General features: G+C 44.5%; 1 long non-coding RNA gene and 1 pseudogene across 2 annotated transcripts in view; one reads left to right on the plus strand and one right to left on the minus strand.

The window, feature by feature from the left end:
• Window positions 1–18,902, plus strand: part of LOC135968334 (uncharacterized) — a 142,010-nt gene that overhangs the window by 106,463 nt on the left and 16,645 nt on the right. The gene's annotated exons all lie outside the window — the stretch shown is intronic.
• On the minus strand, window positions 3,134–17,263 carry LOC135968333 (pregnancy-specific beta-1-glycoprotein 3-like; annotated as a pseudogene).

Here is an 18,902-nt window from a genome sequence, read left to right on the forward strand (position 1 = left end):
AATATGGGACCAGCAGTCACAGCACCTGGTGCCTCTCTGAGTCTCTCCCTCTCCAACTGCCTGCCGGGCCCACTCTGTGATCCTCACCTGGAGCATGTAGTGCTGGAATCATTTTAGTTTCAGTCTTACTTTGCCCCCTAGGGTATGTTTTCTCTTCAGCTTCCCCTTCCAAGGATATCCTAGAGATGGATGATGGAACTTCCCAATGTCCTTAAACCCTTTGGGTACTGGGAAGCCTGGCCTGGGACTGAGTACTTCAGCAGAAATAACACAGGGGAGACCAGAGTCAAGCCTGGAGGTCAGTTCAGTCATCAGGGAGTGGAGCTACAAGTTGTGGCACTTGCCCAGCTGTCTCATAGTGAACTGACTTGAGCCAGTGACCTCTAAAGATAGAGCAGAGTCCAAGGAATGATGTACAAGGAGTGAAGGGGACATGCAAGCTCTGATAGCTTTGGAACAAGACCATGTTCCCTGTTCTCTGTCCATGATGTTCCCTTCTCCCTGTAGAGGGCAGGTGAGGACTATGTGGATCTTTCTAGAAATACATGGGGAAGTTTGAAAATGGAGAACTGACAGGTGGAAAGGGCGAACATGAACTGATGACAGAAGTCTGGCCCTCATGGTCCGTATATGTTTGGTGGATATAGACCAATATTTGGGAAGAAGTGTTGCAGATACTTTCTCTCGTTAGACATTCTACTCTCTGATTCTATGAGTTTGACTACTCTATGTACCTCATCTCAGTGGATTCCAGAGTGAATCAGAGAGTAGAACAGTAGTTTCCAGGAGCTGGGGTCTGGGAAATAGGGCATTGTTCTGTGAGTGTGCAGTTTCAGTTATGCAGGATGAGGAGGACCTAGAGATTTCCTGTGCAGCTTCATGCCTGTAGTTCATACAGATAAAGTGTTCCTTATGCAGAAAGCTTAAAACCAAGTGTTTTGGATTTCTAACTTCTTTTTCAATTGTGGAATATTTGCAGTAGATGTACTGGTTTAGCATCCCAAATCTGAAAAATTTAAAATCCAAAATGCTCCAGTGAGCACTTCTTTTTAGCATCACATCAGTTTTCAGAAGTGTTGGATTTTGGAGCATTTCAGATTTTGGATTTCTGGATTTGGGATGCTCAATTTGTAATACTGTAATTTTCCCATAAAAAGTTGTCAGGAATTTAGACCTCATGCTACATTCTGACTCCAGTAACAACAACAATAGCAAAATTTGGAGGAAACATTAAATGTTGTCATAAGTGGAAATTTTTACTGATGGTCCAAATATCTAAGATCAATTGCTGGTAGTAGTATTTCTCCTGAGTACAAATTAAGTTTTAGGTGTGCCGTGAATTCCTGCAGGATCACATTATGCTCAAAGAAAGATATCAAAGGTGATTTGAAATGAGCAACTCCTTAAGTAGAGAGAGTCCCATTAAAAGGGCAGAACTGGTCAGTGTGTCAATTACATAAAAGGAGGAATGATGCTGAATTAAAAGAAGAGGTGTGTGTTATGTTAGTAAATATAGAAAGAATTCCCTGCTTCTAATTTCTGTGCAGAGTTAGGAAAAATTTGGAGGAGCCCAAAACAGGTATTTGAAGTGCTTTCTTCATTTTCTGTTAACCTCAGAAAATACAACTAGTGTTTAAGATTGTGTGAATTAGGAAGAGTCTAAGTGAGAAGCCAGTGGCTCATGTGTCCCCCACACGAAGAACCCCAACTTATGAAAATGGCATTATAATGATGAAATAATGGTTTGTAGCACAGGCAGTAAAACCATCAGGTAGCAGCCACCTGGCTACCTCCAAGAGGTCCCCGAAACCACCAGTATTCCCATTGCGTGCCTTGGTAGTTACAGCCTTGGTAGTTGTCCCACAACTACAAAATTGAAAAATTGCGATTGTCAACACAAAATATTAAATATGAAGTTTAATATGTTGTTCCACTTTTTTTTCCCCCACTCTTTTTGAACTTTCCTGTTTCAGTTTTGGAAGTTTCTATTGACACATCCTCAAGCTAGGGATTCCTTCCTGAGTTGTGTGCAGTCTACCAGTAAGCATCAAAAGCATTCTTCATTTCTCTAACAGCCCATTTTTTTTTTTTTTTTTTTTTTTTTTCTGAGACGGAGTCTCGCTCTGTTGCTGAGGCTGGAGTGCACTGGCACGATCTTAGCTCACTGTAAGCTCCGCCTCCCGGGTTCACCCCATTCTCCTGCCTCATCCTCCCCAGTAGCTGAGACTACAGTCGTCCGCCACCACGCCCGACTAATTTTTTGTATTTTTAGTAGAGACGGGGTTTCACAGTATTAGACAGGATGGTCTTGATATCCTGATCTCATGATCCGCCCGCCTCGGCCTCCCAAAGTGCTGGGATTACTGTCATGAGCCACTGTGCCCGGCCATCTCTTAGGGATTTTAACGAGTTGTTGACTTTCGAGTTTGGTAGCTTTTTACTTACTATTAGAACCGAGTGACAAATTTCAGGCATGTTATAGACCTGAAAGGAAACCAGAAATCTCTAGGGAATGACTGGAGAATGTGAACTCCATAGTAGGTTGAGGATGGAGTCACGAGTGAAATGGGTGAAATGAGCCCATAGGCTTTGGGCACCGCAGGCCTGTCCAGCCTATGACACCCTGGTGAGTCAGTGCAAAGTTTACAACAGTGACAGCAAACTAGCATGGCTGAATACATGTGGCATCCAGTCTCAGGCTGGCTGTCCTCACTCATTCCTGGACATAGGCCAGGCTAACCATGGGAGGAATTTAGTTTATGGTTTAACTTTGAAGCAAGAATGATAATAGTTCCTCCATAACACTAATACCCTTCTTTTGCCCAGGGATTGCCTTTGTAAAACTGGTGAAAGACCATGAGAGTAAGATTATAGGAGGGAAGTGAATTCTGCTAAAATGTAGGCACAGTTTTTATAATCCCTTACTGCTCAAATGTCATTTGGCCAGAGTTTTCAAAATTTGTAACTAATTACTCCTATAAATAACATCACTATTGTAGAACCTGAGATTGGTCTTTTGAGATGTTTCTCATTCTTTGCATTCTGGCAACCGGCTGACCTCATCCATACCCATGACTAATGGTTCAGCCAGCCACGTGGTCCCCACCTAGAGGCAGATTCAAGCAGAAACAGATCATTTCTTGTAAATTTATTTGAGTTCTTTGTAGGTTCTGGATATTAGCCCTTTGTCAGATGAGTAGATTGCAAAAATTTTCTCCCATTCTGTAGGTTGCCTGTTCACGCTGATGGTAGTTTCTTTTGCTGTGCAGAAGCTCTTTAGTTTAATTAGATCCCATTGGTCAATTTTGGATTTTGTTGCTGTTGCTTTTAGTGAAGTCCTTGCCCATGCCGATGTCCTGAATGGTATTACCTAGGTTTTCTTCTAGGGTTGTTATGGTATTAGGTCTAACATTTAAGTCTCTAATCCATCTTGAATTAATTTTCGTATAAGGAGTAAGGAAAGGATCCAGTTTCAGCTTTCTACTTATGGCTAGCCAATTTTCCCAGCACCATTTATTAAATAGGGAATCCTTTCCCCATTTCTTGTTTTTGTCAGGTTTGTCAAAATCAGATGGCTGTGGATGAAAAACACAAACACCCCATCAAAAAGTGGGCAAAGGATATGAACAGACATTTCTCAAAAGAAGACATTCGTACAGCCAACAGATACATGAAAAAATGCTCATCACCACTGGCCATCAGAGAAATGCAAATCAAAACCACAATGAGATACCATCTTACACCAGTTAGAATGGCAATCATTAAAAAGTCAGGAAGCAACAGATGCTGGAGAGGATGTGGAGAAATAGGAACACTTTTACGCTGTTGGTGGGATTGTAAGCTAGTTCAACCATTATGGAAAACAGTATGGCAATTCCTCAAGGATCTAGAACTAGAAGTACAATATGACCCAGCCATCCCATTACTGGGTATGTACCCAAAGGATTATAAATCATGCTGCTCTAAAGACACATGCACATGTATATTTATTGAGGCACTATTCACAATAGCAAAGACTTGGAATCAACCCAAATGTTCATCAGTAACAGACTGGATTAAGAAAATGTGGCACATATACACCACAGAATACTATGCAGCCATAAAAAAGGATGAGTTTGTGTCCTTTGTAGGGACATGGATGCAGCTGGAAACCATCATTCTCAGCAAACTATGGCAAGAACAGAAAACCAAACACCGCATGTTCTCACTCACAGGTGGAAATTGAACAATGAGATCACCTGGACTCGGGAAGGGGAACATCACACACCGGGGCCTATCATGGGGAGGGGCAGGAGGGAGGGATGACATTGGGAGTTATACCTGATGTAAATGACAAGTTGATGGGTGCAGCACACCAACATGGCACAAGTATACATATGTAACAAACCTGCACGTTATGCACATGTACCCTAGAACTTAAAGTATAGTAATAATAAAAAAAAAGAAATGTTATTCAAGCTTAACAAGGAATAAAATTCCAATACATCGTGCAAAATGGATGAACCTTGAAGACATTATGCTAACTGAAATAAGCCAGATACAAAAGGGTAATTATTACATACTTCCATTTATAAAAGATATAATAGCCAGTTACATAGAGACAGAAAGTAGAATGGTGAATGCTACGGGTTAGGGGGAGAAGGAGTAAGAGTTACTGTTTATTGGGTACAGAAGTTTAATGGTAGAAGGAAAAAGTTCCGGAAATGGATAGTGTGATGGTTACACAACACTAAATTGCACACTTAGAAATAGTTAATGATAAGCCTTATATTAGATATATAAATAGTGTCCTGGTAGTCTTATACTCTATAAATACACACTTTTTGGTATTGCCCGTGTCCTGCCATGCAGAGTCCCAGAGGTGAATCTCCCTATTTCTCCAAGTGTGCATCACTCACTCTCCTCTGTGCTGTGTCCTAGTGCTGTGTCCACAGCCTCACACAGCCGATGACTTCAGAGCCAGGAAACAGCTCAAGAGTCGGCCCCGAGGTTCCCTCTCTGCTTATTTCCCTGCAACCTAGGCTTCACTTCAACTGGCAGCTCGATTTAGCCGAATTCAGGACAGGCCACAAGGGCTCTTTCTCCACACAAGCTGGTCCCACCCCAGGTGGAGTCAGGCAGGGCCAGACACCAGAGAAGCACGGAGCAGAGCAGGGAGCGGTCTGAGCTGCTCCTCTCTCATCCAGGGGACTTCCTCCTCCCATTTGGAGGAAAAATGTGAGCTTGTTTCAAACCTTAGATGTTCCTTGAAGTTCATGGAGTAGTAAAAGAAAACAAAGACGTGGTGGAAAGGGAAGTGTTGGTGACAGTGAGAAAAATCTTGACCTTGAGGACTCTCCTTCTTGTCCCTCTGTGAAGCCTCTTCCACCACATCTGGCTGAGGACTGACAAAGCCCCCTCCCAACCTTTCTCAGCCTGGACTGAAGTTCAGCCATGAGAAAACAGAAACACAAGGAGAAGAGAGTCTGTAGAGACAAATTGGGAGGGTTCAAGAGGAGAATTTAGGATTTGCTTCTGCCCATGGGACACAAGCTGGGAATAAAAAATGTTTTCCTGACTCTTCTCAGAAAGCCATAGAGACTCTACCTAAAACCCTATTGCCAATGATGCAGGATCCACTTACCAGAGACTGTGATCCTCTTGTATGTGGAACGTTCGCTGCCAGTGACTGAGTTACGAGCAGAGCAACCATAGATCCCACTATGCTCTGTAGTAATATGGGGGATATAGAGCTCTTGTCCTGATTGCAGAAACTTCCCATTAATCGTCCAAGAATACTCTGCCGGTGGGTTAGAGTTCGCGAAGCAGTACAAGTGGATGTTTTCTCCTGTATAGTAGTAATACTTAACTGGAGACAAAACGCTGGGTTTGTCTGGACCATCTGGAGTAAAGAGAATAAAGCCACAGGTGATGTCGTCTGAGGGAAGGAGATGCTCCAGGTCTCTTAAAGGCACCAGTGTCCCTCTGAGCCAAGACACACGCTTAAGGCCCAGCCAAACCGCTCCTGTGTTCACTGAGTCGAGGCCTGAGGTATTCACCTGTTTCTCCCATCACAGGATGCAGACCCCAAGTCTCCCATGATGAGAGTATGTCCTCACCTTATATTCTTGGTTAAGGCTGTGCCTACCCAGGTTTTCCCAGGGCAGGGAGTCATGGCCAGCTTGGGTGTCCAGAAATAAAAGTGTCTGTACTTGGACGTGAGAGAGACTGAGATGCTTGTCCTCTGGTCGTTTGGATTTTAGCTGGTGGCCTGGTCCACAGAGGAACCAAAGATACAAAGGACCTCCAGGGTGACTGGGTCACTGGGGATGCTACCAACTCGATCCCGTATTTTACATTCATAGGGTCTTGTGTCATTTCTTGTGACATTTGCTAGAATGAGGATACTGTTTTTACCGGGTTGCTTTAACCTGGGAACTGACCAGGAGGCTCTGACCATTTACCCATCACACATAGGAGTAGCCCTGAGTCTTAGGTTCACAGTTAATGCTACAACATTCTTATTCTCCATGGGGTTGAAGTTGTTGCTGGTGATGTGGGACTTGGGCAGCTCCGCTGTGTGGATAACAGAGAGAAGATTGTCCTGTGTGGCACCTTTGATGCCTCCATAGTCATCCTTCAATCAGAGTTGGCATCTCCCACCTCTCAGCCCACTCAAGTCCTTGAAAGTCAGTAGCTGGTGCGTGTGTCACAAGACAGATGCATGATGATCTAAGGGCTCAAAGACTCTGAGGCCTCCTGCTCTGTCTTAGGGAAGCACAGACTTTCTCAAGTGTGAATTGAGCAGCAGTGTTGGGTCATGGACAGACAGGTCAGTGGGACCCACAGCCCCTGGTACCCCTCCCAGTCCCTCTCTAATCAACTGTCTTGCTGGCTCACCTTGGGTTCATTACCTGGAATGTGCAACTGCTGGGCCCCTTCCAAATTGCATCTTACTTTGCCCCCCAGATATGATTTCTCTGCAGTTTCCACTTCCAAGGACATTCTAGAGATGAGTAATAATGGGACTTCCCATTGTCCTGAAATCCTGAAGATACTGAGCAGCCTGGCCTGGGACTGGATGTTTCAGCAGAAATAAGACAGGGGAGACCAGAGTCAAGCCTGGAGGTCAGTTCAGTCATCAGGCAGTGGAGGTACAAGGTGGGGCAGTTTTCTGCAGGTGTTTCATGATTACTTACTTGAGCCAGTGACCTCCAAAGACAGAGCAGAGTGCAGGGAATGATCTAGAAAGAGTGAAGGGGACAGGCAATAGCTGGTGGCTTAGGAGCGGAACTATGTTCCCTATTCTGGATTCTTTAAGTTTCCTCTCCTTCTGCAGAGGACAGGTGAGGACTATGTGGATCTTTCCAGAAACACATGTGGACATTTGCAAATGCAGAACTGACTGGTGGAAAGGGTGGGAATGAACTTCTGGAAATCTGGTCCTCGTGTACTATGTGTGTTTGATGTATATGAGACAAATTTGGGGAGAAGTTTTACAAATATTTTCTTCCATTGGACACTCTCCTCTCTGATTCCATGGGTTTCACTACTCTAGGGACCTCATGTAAGTGAATTCCAGAGTGAATTTGAGAAGAGAGCTGCTGGGAGTGGGGAGAATCAGAAGTTTTTTGTGGGCGTGCAGTTTCTGTTATGCAAGACGAGGAAGTTCTAGAGATCTGCTGTACAGCTCGATGCCTATAGTTCACACAGATTGAGTGTTTCTTATGCATAAGACTTAGGACAAAAAGTGTTTTGGATTTCTGACATTTTTTGATTCTGAAACGTTTGTCACATACTTGCTGGGGTAGCATCCCAAATCGGAAAGATTCAAAACCTAAAATGCTCATATTTGTTTTCAGCATCAGTTAAGTATGCAAAAGTGGGAAGTGATAGGCCAAATACTTTCCTGCCTTTTTTTTTCTTTTACTTTTTTTCTCTCACCACGTTTCTAGCTTGGTGATTAGTTTTTGGTCGATTCCGTAGTGGTCATGCGGCACTTGTATATTCTTGAAGGCTTTGGGATGTGAGAAATAATGATTGCTATTTTCTACGTCATCAAATCTTTCCACGTTTCCATGATTGCATCTTTTCCTCAGTTTCTGTGTTGTGGCAGTCATTAATAAGAGCCTGTCAGGTCAGATTTAGGACAGGTTTATGTGATTCTGGAAAAAATGTTACTGGGATTCTGGTAGGTGTTGCTTTGAAACTGCAGCTCACTTTGGGTAGTATTGTCATCCTAACAATATTGATTCTTCCAATCTGTGAAAATGAAATGTCTTTCCATATACTGATGTTGTCTTTAATGTCTTTCAGTAACGCTCTGTAGTTTTCAAGGTATAACCCTTAGACAGTTTTGGTTAAACTTATTCCAAAATATTTCATTCCTTTTGATGTTAATGTGAATGGAAATTCTTTTCTTAATTTCCTTTCACATTGTTCATTGTTAGTGTATAGTCTAAAGAATGATATAGAAAGAGTGAAGGGGACAGGCAAAAGCTGGTGGTTTTCAAGCAGAATCATATTCCCTGTCCTGGGTTTTTGATTTTCCCTCTCCCTTTGCAGAGGGCAGGTAACTCTTCCCTGATAGCCAGATAGGCTTCACTGGAAAACACATTGCCAGTGCCCCAGGGACCCACTTACCAGGGACTATGATCCTCTGGATTATGAGATTTGTTCCAAAAGTGGCTGAGTTATGTATGAAACAGACATAGACTCCTCTACATGTTTTAGTGATTTGGGGATAAAGAACACTTGTGCTGATTGCTGGAACTTCCCATCAATCAGCCAAGAAAGCTCTGCCAGTGGGTGAGAGTCTGTGAGGCAGGAGAGCTTGAGGACTTCCCCTGTGTGCTAACAGGTGTACGAAAAAGAAATGGTGGGATCATCCAAGCCATCTGGAGCAAAGAGAATAAAGGCACAGCTGATGTTTTCAGAGGGAAGGGAAAATCTTGGTCTGTGGAAGGGCCACAGTGACCCTGTGAGCTAAGTTACAACACTGAAGTCCCAGCCAAATCCCTGCTGTGTTCACTGATCTGGAGCGTGAGACATTCACCTACTTCTCCCATCACAAGCTGTGGACCCTGAGTCTCCCATAACAGGAGCAGCCTCTTCTCTCCCATTCTTGGTCAAGCCTAAGGCTACTCTTTGTGGTCATGGCCAACTTTGATGTCCAGGGGTAAAGGTCTCTGTACTTGCACCTGAGAGGGACTGGGAGGCCTGGCCTCTGGCCATGTGTATTTGGGATGGCAGCCTGGCTCACAGAGGAACAGAAGATACTCACAGACGGGATTCAGGGTGACTGGGTCACTGCGGCTGGAACTCACTGGGCTCTTCATTTCACATTCATAGGGTCCTGCAGTACGCTTTGTGACACCAAATAGAATGAGGGTCCTGTTGTTTTCGGACAGCTGCAACCTGGGACTGATAGGGAGGATCTGACCATTTATCCACCACAGGTAGCTTGCGTTCGGAGTGTCAGGATCACAGGATAAGGTCACAGTCTCCATGCCCTCCCTGGGGTATAAGTTGCTGCTGTAGATGTAGGGCTTGGGAGTCTCCACTGTGCAGATAACAGAGAGAAGATTGCCCTGTGTGGCACCTTTGATTCCTCCAAAGACATTTTTCAATCAGAGATGGCATTTCCCACCTTTCAGCCCACCCAAGTCCTTAAAAGCCCATATCAGGTGTGTGTGTTACAAGACAGATGCATGGCAATCTGAGGGCTCAGAGATTGTGAGGCTGCCTGCTTTATATGAGAGAAGCACAGACTTTCTCATGTGTGAATTGAGCAGCAGTATTGGGTCATGGAAAGGCATGGGACCAGCAGTCACAGCCCCTAGTGCCCCTCTGAGTCCCTCCCTCTCCAACTGCCTGCCTGGCCACCCTGTGGTCCTCACCTGGAGCATGCAGTGCTGGAATCTTCTTAGTTTCAGTCTTACTTTGCCCCCCAAGATATGTTTTATCGCCGGGCGCGGTGGCTCACGCCTGTAATCCCAGCACTTTGGGAGGCCGAGGCGGGCGGATCACAAGGTCAGGAGATCGAGACCACGGTGAAACCCCGTCTCTACTAAAAATACAAAAAATGAGCCGGGCGCAGTGGCGGGCGCCTGTAGTCCCAGCTACTCGGGAGGCTGGGGCAGGAGAATGGCGTGAACCCAGGAGGCGGAGCTTGCAGTGAGCCAGGATCGCGCCACTGCTCTCCAGCTTGGGCGACAGAGCAAGACTCCGTCTCAAAAAAAAAAAAAAAAAAAAAAAAGATATGTTTTATCTGCAGCTTCCCTTTCAAGAACATCCTAGAGATGGATGATAGAACTTCTCATTGTCCTTAAACCCTTTGGGTACTGGGAAGCCTGGCCTGGGACTGGGTACTTCAGCAGAAAAAACACCGGGTAGACCAGAGTCAAGCCTGGGGGTCAGTGCAGTCATCAGGCAGTGGCGCCACAAGGTGGGGCAGTTTTCGCAGCTGTCTGATAGTGACTGACTTGAGCCAGTGACCTCTAAAGATAGAGTAGAGTCCAAGGAATGACCTACAAAGAGTGATGGGGACAGGCAAGAGCTGATAGCTTTGGACCAGGACCATGTTCCCTGTTTTGTGTCCATGATGTTCCCTTGCCCCTGTAGAGGGAAGGTGAGGACCATCTGGTTGTTTCTAGAAATACATGTGGATGTCTGAAAATGGAGAACTGACTGGTGGAAAGGGCGAACATGAACTGATGATGGAAGTCTGGCCTTCACGGACGATATGTGTTTGGTGGCTATTAGACCAATATTTGGGAAGAAGTCTTGCAGATACTTTCTGTCATTAGCCATTCTACTTTCTGATTCTATGAGTTTGACTACTCAATGTACCTCATCTCAGTGGATTCCAGAGGGAATCAGAGAGTAGAATAGTAGTTTCCAGGAGCTGGGGTCGGGGGAATAGGGTATTGTTCCATGGCTGTGTGGTTTCAGTTAGGCAGGTTGAGGAGGTTCTAGAGATCTCCTGTGCAGCTTCATGCCTATAGTTCATACAGATAAAGTGTTCCTTATGCAGAAAGTTTAAAACCAAGTGTTTTGGATTTCTAACTTCTTTTTTTATTTTGGAATATTTGCAGTAGATGTACTGGTTTAGCATCCCAAATCTGAAAAATTTGAAATCCAAAATGCTCCAGTGAGAGCAGCTTTTCAGCATCACATCAGTGGTCAGAAGCATTGGATTCTGGAGCATTTCGGATTTTGGATTTCTAGATGTGGGATGCTCAATTTGTAACACTGTAATTTTCCCATTAAAAAGTTGTCAGGAGTTTAGACCTCATGTTATATTCTGACTCTAGTAACAAGACCCAAAAAAAATTTTAGAGGAAAGTTTAAAATGTTGTCATAAGTGGAAATTTTAAATGATGGTTCAAACATCTAAGATCAATTGCTGGTAGTAGTATTTCTCTTGATACCCAATTAAGGTTTAGGTGTGGGGTGAATTCCAGCAGGATCAAATTATGCTCAAAGAAAGATGCCAAAGGTGATTTGAAATTAGCAAGTCCTTAAGTAGAAAGAGTCCCGTTAAAAGGACAGAACTGGCCAGTGTGTCAATTACATAAAGGGAGGAATGATGCCGAATTAAAAGAAGTGATGTGTGTTATGTTAGTAAATATAGAAAGAACTCCCTGTTTCTAATTTCTGTGCAGAGTTAGGAAAAATGGGGAGGAGCCCAAAACAGGTATGTGAAACGCTTTCTTCATTTTCTCTTAACCTCAGGAAGTACAACTAGAGTTTAAGTTTGTGTGAATTAGGAAGACTCTAAGTGAGTCGCCAATGGTTCATGTGTCCCCCACACGAACAACACCAACTTATGAAAATGGCATCATCAGAAGGAAACAATCATATGTGGCACAGGCAGTAAAACCATCAGATAGCAACCTCTGGCCACCTCCAACAGGTCCCCGACACCACCAGTATTCCCATTACGTGTATGTTACAGCCTTGGTAGTTGTCCCACAACTACAAAATTTAAAAATTGCTATTGTCAATACAAAATGTTAAATATGAAGTAGAATATGTTGTCCCACTTTTTTCCCCCACTCTTTTTGAACTTTCCTGTTTCAGTTTTGGAAGTTTCTATTGACACATCCTCAAGCTAGGCATTCTTTCCTCAGCTGTGTGCATTCTACCAGTAAGCTTCAAAAGCGTTCTTCATTTCTGTAACAGCACTTTTTTTTTTTTTTTAATTTCTGAGACGGAGCCTCGTTCTGTTGCCCAGGCTAGAGTGCAGTGGTACGGTCTTGGCTTACTGCAAGCTCCACTTTCGGGGTTCACACCATTTTCCTACCTCAGCCTCCCGTGTAGCTGGGACTACACGCGCCTGCCACCACGTCTGGCTATTTGTTTGTATTTTTAGTAGAGTTGGGGTTTCACCGTGTTTGCCAGTATGGTCTCGATCTCCTGACCTCGTGATCCACCTGCCTCACCTTCCCAAAGTGCTGGGATTGCAGGCGTGAGCCACTGTGCCAGGCCATCTCTGAGGGATTTCAATGGGTTGTTGACTTTTGAGTTTGTTCAGCTGTTTACTTACTGTTAGAACAGAGTGACAAATTTCAAGCTTGTCGTATGCCTGACGGGAAACCAGAAGTCTCTAGGAAGTGACTGGAGAATGTGAGCTCCATGGTAGGCTGAGGATGGAGTCACAAGTGAAATGGGTGAAATAAGCCCATTGGCTTTGGAGACTGCAGGCCTGTCCAGCCTCTGACTCCCTGGTGAGTCAGTGCAACGATTCCAACAGTGACACAAAATTAGCACGGTTGACTCCATCTGGAATCTAGTCTCAGGCTGGCTGTCCTCACTCATTCCTGGACATAGGCCAGGCTCACCATGGGAGGAATGTAGTTTATGGTTTAACTTTGAAGAAACAATGATAATAGTTCCTCGATAAAACTAATACCCTTATTTTGCCCAGGGATTGCCTTTGTAAAACTGGTGAAAAACCATGAGAGTAAGATTATAGGAGGGAACTGAATTCTGCTAAAGTGCAGGCACAGTTTCCACAATCTCTTACTGCTCAAATGTCATTTGGTCAGAGTGTACAAAATTTGTAAGTAATTGTTCCAATAGATAACATCACTATTGTAGAACCTGAGGTTGGTCTTTTGAGATGTTTCTTATTCTTTGCATTCTGGCAACCTGCTGACCTCATCCATACCCATGACTAATGGCTCAGTCAGTCACGCGGTCCCCACCTAGAGGCGGATTCAAGCACAAAGGGATCATTTCCCTCCGCCCGCATGATTCCATCATCAAACAATCAGCAGTACCCATTTTTTCGTCCTGTGTCCCTGAAACTATCCTTGAAAATCTCTAACCCGTGATCCACTAGGGAGGCTGATTTAAGTAATAATAAACCTCTGTCCTCCTGTTTGGCAGACTTGGACTCGTTAAAATCTTTCTTTACTGCAAATCACCATCGGGATAAATTGTGGGTTTTTTTTGTGCAGGAGGCCAGAAGAACTTGTTTGGGAATTATAAGAGTGGATGGAGGAGCTGCCTATCCCTGTCCCACGGTCTTGTCCACAGATCAGCCTCACAAAGGGAAAGATCCCTGGATGGGGATACAGTGGAAGATCATTCTCTTAGTGACCTGGGGACATTGGCTTGAGATGAAGCTTTTCAGGAGTGGCAACTCCAGTTGATTTCTGTGCCTTTCCTATTTCCTGGGAGGTGGGCCAGGTCACAGTGTTAGCAGGAAGGGAATTGAACAGTCAGCCTAGTTAGAGGGAGTGTCTGGGGAAGGCCTAGGGGTGGAGGAAGAAGCTGTGCAGGACAGGGCTTGCCAGGTAGAATGAAGCGGGAGGAAGATGAGGGACACAGAGAAGCAGAGAGAGGCAGAGACAGCATGACAGTGAACAGTGGGGCCTACAGTGACTTCAGTGACCCCAGGGACCAGGTGCTCCCGTTTCCACAGTCCAGGACCAGGGAGCCGTGAAAACCCTCCAGTGGCCAAAGAGCTTCAGAGTAACACATGAAGTGGGATGACTTTAGGGGCAAGAGGAAGTGGGGGGATGAAACGTGGGTGTCAGCCTCTGAAGGACAAGGGACAGGTGTGGTGAGAAATTCCTAGGATTCTGCATCCAAGATCCAGTCTCTAAAGAGGTTATGGATCATTCATTCCTTCATTCAATTCCTTCATTTGTTATGTGAGAGCACCTGAGGGTGTGTCTCTCACTGGACTTGAGCTGGTGCAGGGTGTGAGTGGGGAATGAAAACAAGGTCCTCTCTTTTATCCTGTCATGCCAGTGACATGGACAGTTTGGGAAACATAGGATTTCAGGTTCAGTGATAGGGGTTAAGATCTGAGGGGGACGCCTGGACATTTTTTGTACTGACTCTGATGGTTGAGACTGGTGATTTAGTTCTGGAGTGCAGACTAATCAGCTGACCATTTGCTCTCACTCCTCTGAGGTTTGGATGCCTAAGAAGAGAGGATTTGAGCCAATAAATTACTACAGGGTCATTGGAATCCAATAAGCCCTCACTTCTGGTGGAGGAGAGGATGGGCCTGTGGCTGCAGACAGACCTCATGTGACCCTGATCTGCCTTTTGTGTTTGTGTGACTCTGGTTCAGTGACTGTGCCTTCCTGTGCCTCAGTTTTCTCTCAGTCAAATAAGCTAAATGGCAAATGGACTGTGGGTTTTCATGCTATCTGTGAATAAATTGTAAATTCTTCACAGTCACCTGACCTAATGCTTGGCACAGTGGAGGTGTTCACACAAACAGCATTTATTGTTATTCACTTCCATGAGAGAGCACCTTTAGGTCAGCTCTCTGTGGACAAGCTGCTGCCAGGTACATTTTCTGTCTTCTGTTTCTGCTTCTGGGGACATTAGACTATCTATGGAGTGTCCTAAGCCCCACAAGGCAGTTGGCTGATGGCCTACAAAGCTTGTCTTTCTGTCCTCTCCACTCTGAGTGTCAGGTGAAGAATGCTCTGTCCTTGACCAGATGAGGTTCTGAGTGCTGAGCCCTGGCTGGTGAGTAGCTCCAGGAGACACAGTCGTCAGACAGCTGGTGAATCCTTTGCCCCAGTAAGCCCTGCCACAACCCAGAAGTGACACAAGCTCCTCAGCTTTATCTGGAGTAATGATTTAGGGATGGGGTCTGGGGTTGAGGCTTCTTGGGCTGAGCTGCTCTGAGAGTATCTCAGGGGTCCTCTTTGGCAAAGCCCTACTCACTTCTCCAGGGTCTTTCTCAGGGTCAAGTTTATGAAGAGGGCATGAGGTGCTTGTCTGAGGCTGATCTCCTCCTGCTGAGTACCCCCCCCCCCATCAGACTGTCCTTCCTGTGCAGCAAGTGTCTACAGGGTCTGGAGGCAGGAAAGGAATTCTGATCTGTTGAAGTTTGTCTCCTCTGTGTGTGTCCTGCACTAAATACCAAAACCCAAACATGGGACATAATGCAGAGAGGGACACAGGCACAGTCCAGGCCTGACCATCCTGTGTGTGCAAAGTAGAAGTGACCCCGCCCCCCAACACCCAGGCATCATGTGGAATCACTCACCATATAAGGTGAAATGTCCAGTTACTCCTTCAGTCCTGTAACCTCGCTTTATGATTTTTACGGTGTAGGATCCTGCGTCCTTCTGGTTCACACTCTGGATCAGCAGGGATGCATTGGAATATACTCTTTCTCGTCCACTGTATGCAGGCCCCAATATAATTCTTTCAGTGTCTATTGTATATGCTGTAATGTAATTTTGGAGGTCCATTATTTGCCCTTTGTACCAGATGTAGGCAGCAGGATTCTTGGGTAAATTGTGCACAAGTAGAAGAACATCATTCCCCTCGGAAATATTGGTTGGCTCAGCTTCAATTGTGACTTGGGCAGTGGTGGGCGGGTTCCAGAAGATTAAAAGTGATGCTAGTAGGTGGAGAGAGCATCAGTCAATATAGAGACCTATGTATTGGGGTGAAAAGATGGGGCCATGCGTCCTGAGAAGATCTCTTCAGTCATCAGCCTTGAAGACACACACGCACACACACACACAAAATCCACACATACCTCTTTTTGTGTGTTTGTGTGTGATTGTGTGTTTGTGTCCTACTGTCCTGCTGTCCTACTGGGTGAAGGTCAGTGGCATGACCCCATTCCTTCAACACTTCTGACCTCGGTATTTTTCTGTTTGGAATTCTCTTCCCCAGAGGTCTGCACGGCTCCCTCCACACTGCCCTCAGGTCCTGCTCACATCAGGGCATCCTTAGACTTCTTTCCTGATACCTCCTTCAGAGACTCTGGGTCTTCCCTTTCTGACATTTCCCTGCTCTGCTCCCTCCGGAGCTCTTGTCAACACCTGACCTCACATTCTAGATCTCTTTGCATGTCTGTCTTCCTCCCTATGAGAGCATGAGCTCACTGAGTACGGGGACTTTTATGATCTTGGTTGCACCCCAGTGCCTGGGACAGGCTGCAGACTCTTGCAGATGTGAGGGTTCCAAGGGCCCTCCATGCCAGGGCTATTTTGTTTTCTTTCCTCAATTGTTGAGGTTTTTGCTGAGGACAATGTTTCATGCCCTGCTTACATTTTCATTTGAAGTGCAATCTGATAATAGTTATTATTATCATTTTTCAAAATGTAGTGTCCAGTGATGATTAACCAGGAAACAAGAACACTTGAGATTTTCCTTCCTCTTACCAATTCTGGTTCAATGTGATTTTCCTGTTTTGACCCCTGTCCCTCTTGCGTATATTTTTCCCTATCCAGGCTCCAACAGAGCCTTCTATCCTGAATTTTTTTTTTTTTTTTTTTTTTTGAGACAGAGTCTCTTACTGTCAGCCAGGTTGGCGTGCAGTGGCACAATCTCCGCTCATTGCAACCTCTGCCTCTTGGGTTGATGCAATTCTCCTGCCTCAGCCTCTCAAGTAGCTAGGATTACAGGAGCACACCACCACACCTGGTTAATTTTTTTGTATTTTTAGTAGAGACGGGGCTTCAGTGTGTTGAACAGACTGGTCTTGAACTCCTAACCTCATGATCCACCCAACTCAGCCTCCCAAAGTGCTGACTTTCATTTTAAAGAACCCCCTACTCTCCAGGAGACCCCATCCAATCATTCTGCTTCCTCCTCCTGTCCTCTCCCAGGAAGTTCTCTCCTCACCTGTGAGCAGGAGCTCCTTCCAGGTGATGTGCAGTGTGCAGGGAAGGGCTGAGGGGGCCCCCATGGTCTGTGCTGCCTGTGTGTTCTCCGTGGAGATGAGCCTGGGATCCAGAATCTTTCTGAGCACGACTGTCAGCTGTGCTGTCCTTCCTCCTTCTGTGCTGAGCCTCTTCCCGCGGCAGGAGCACTTCTCTGGTTCATGGGTGGGGTCTGTTCCCAGGGCACCTCTCTGTCCCCGCCCCTCTCAGTCCTGCCTCCTTGTCCCTCCTTCTCTTTTACCTTTTGTCTGTGTGTCAGGTCCTTGGGAATTGTGGAGGCCTCTGCCTTTTTCAGCAGTGATTCTGTCACCAAACCTTGATGCACACTATGTGCAGAAACACAAACATACACACAAAAGAGACACACACAGAAATGTGCAATCAAGTGGAATTAACCACATACACAGTGTTAAGTTCCCATCAACACTGTTTTTCATAGAAAATTTTTGTCATTTTAAACTGAAACTTTGTATCATTGAAACAATAATAACTCCGTGTATTTTCCACCCTAGACCTTGATCATCTCTACTCTATCTCTATGAATTTGCCTATTCTAGATGGTTCATGTAAATGGAATTATATATATATATATATATATATATATATATGTTATTTAGTTTCTGACATATTTCACTTAGCATAGTGTTTCCAAAGTCCATGTATATTCCAGCGGATGTCAGAGCTTCCTTCCTTTTTATGGCAGATTTACATCCTGTTGTATGTGTCACCACATTTGTTTATTGATGTGTTGATGAACACTTGGATTGTTTTTATATTTTATCTTTTATGAGTAATGCTGCAATCAACAGTCTCATGCGAGTATCTATTTGAGTTCCTGCATTCAATTCTTTGGGTACATACCTAGGAATGGATGCTCTTTTATATGAGAATTCTATGATTATCTTCTTGAGGAACAGCACAACTGTTTCTCCTAGTGGCTGTACCTTTTTATAATCTCACCAGCAATGTATGAGGATTCCAAATTCTGCATAAGGCTTTCACTTGTTATTTAACATGTGAAAAGAATGGTAGCCATATTTGTAGGTGTAGTGTGGTATCTCCTTGTGGCTTTCACTTTGTATTTTCCTAATGACTATGATGTTGAGTTTCTTTTCATATCCCTCTTGATGATTTACATATCTTCTTTGCGGAAATGTCTATTTGCGTCCTTTGCCCATTTATATAAATTGGTGGTTTGTCTTTTTGTTATCCAGTTGTAGCAGTTCTTTATATATTCTGGGCATGAAATCATTGTCTATGTGATTTGCAACTTTTATGTCTCATTCTGTGTTTGGTCTTTTTATTTTCTTGATAATATCTTTGATGCACAAAAGGCTTGCATCTTTAGCCCAATTTATCTATTTTTCCTTTTTCTTTCTCATGTATTTGGGTCATACCTGAGAATCCATGGCACATTTGAGGTCATTAAGTTTTACCCCTATGTCTTTTTCTAAGATGTTTTTATGGTTATAGATCTTATAATTAACTCACTGATCCATTTTTAGATAATTGTTTGATATGGTTGGAAATACAGTTCTCTAAGTTTATTGTCTCGCATGTGGTTACCTAGTTGTTTCTGCACCTTTATTTGAGGGACAGTGAGCTCCTTAATGAGGAGCACAGAAGACATTGCTTTGGGACACAATGTTGTCAGGGGAGTTGTGTTCATCTCTACTTCTTTATTTTTTGTACAGTTTGGTTCTCTGCTGGACATACTAGATATAGAAGTCTTTGTTCATTCTCTTGGTTCTGGTTTGGCTGACC

This window comes from Macaca fascicularis, chromosome 19 (genome assembly GCF_037993035.2).
Source record: "Macaca fascicularis isolate 582-1 chromosome 19, T2T-MFA8v1.1".
In the NCBI taxonomy this organism is placed as follows: Eukaryota; Metazoa; Chordata; class Mammalia; order Primates; family Cercopithecidae; genus Macaca; species Macaca fascicularis.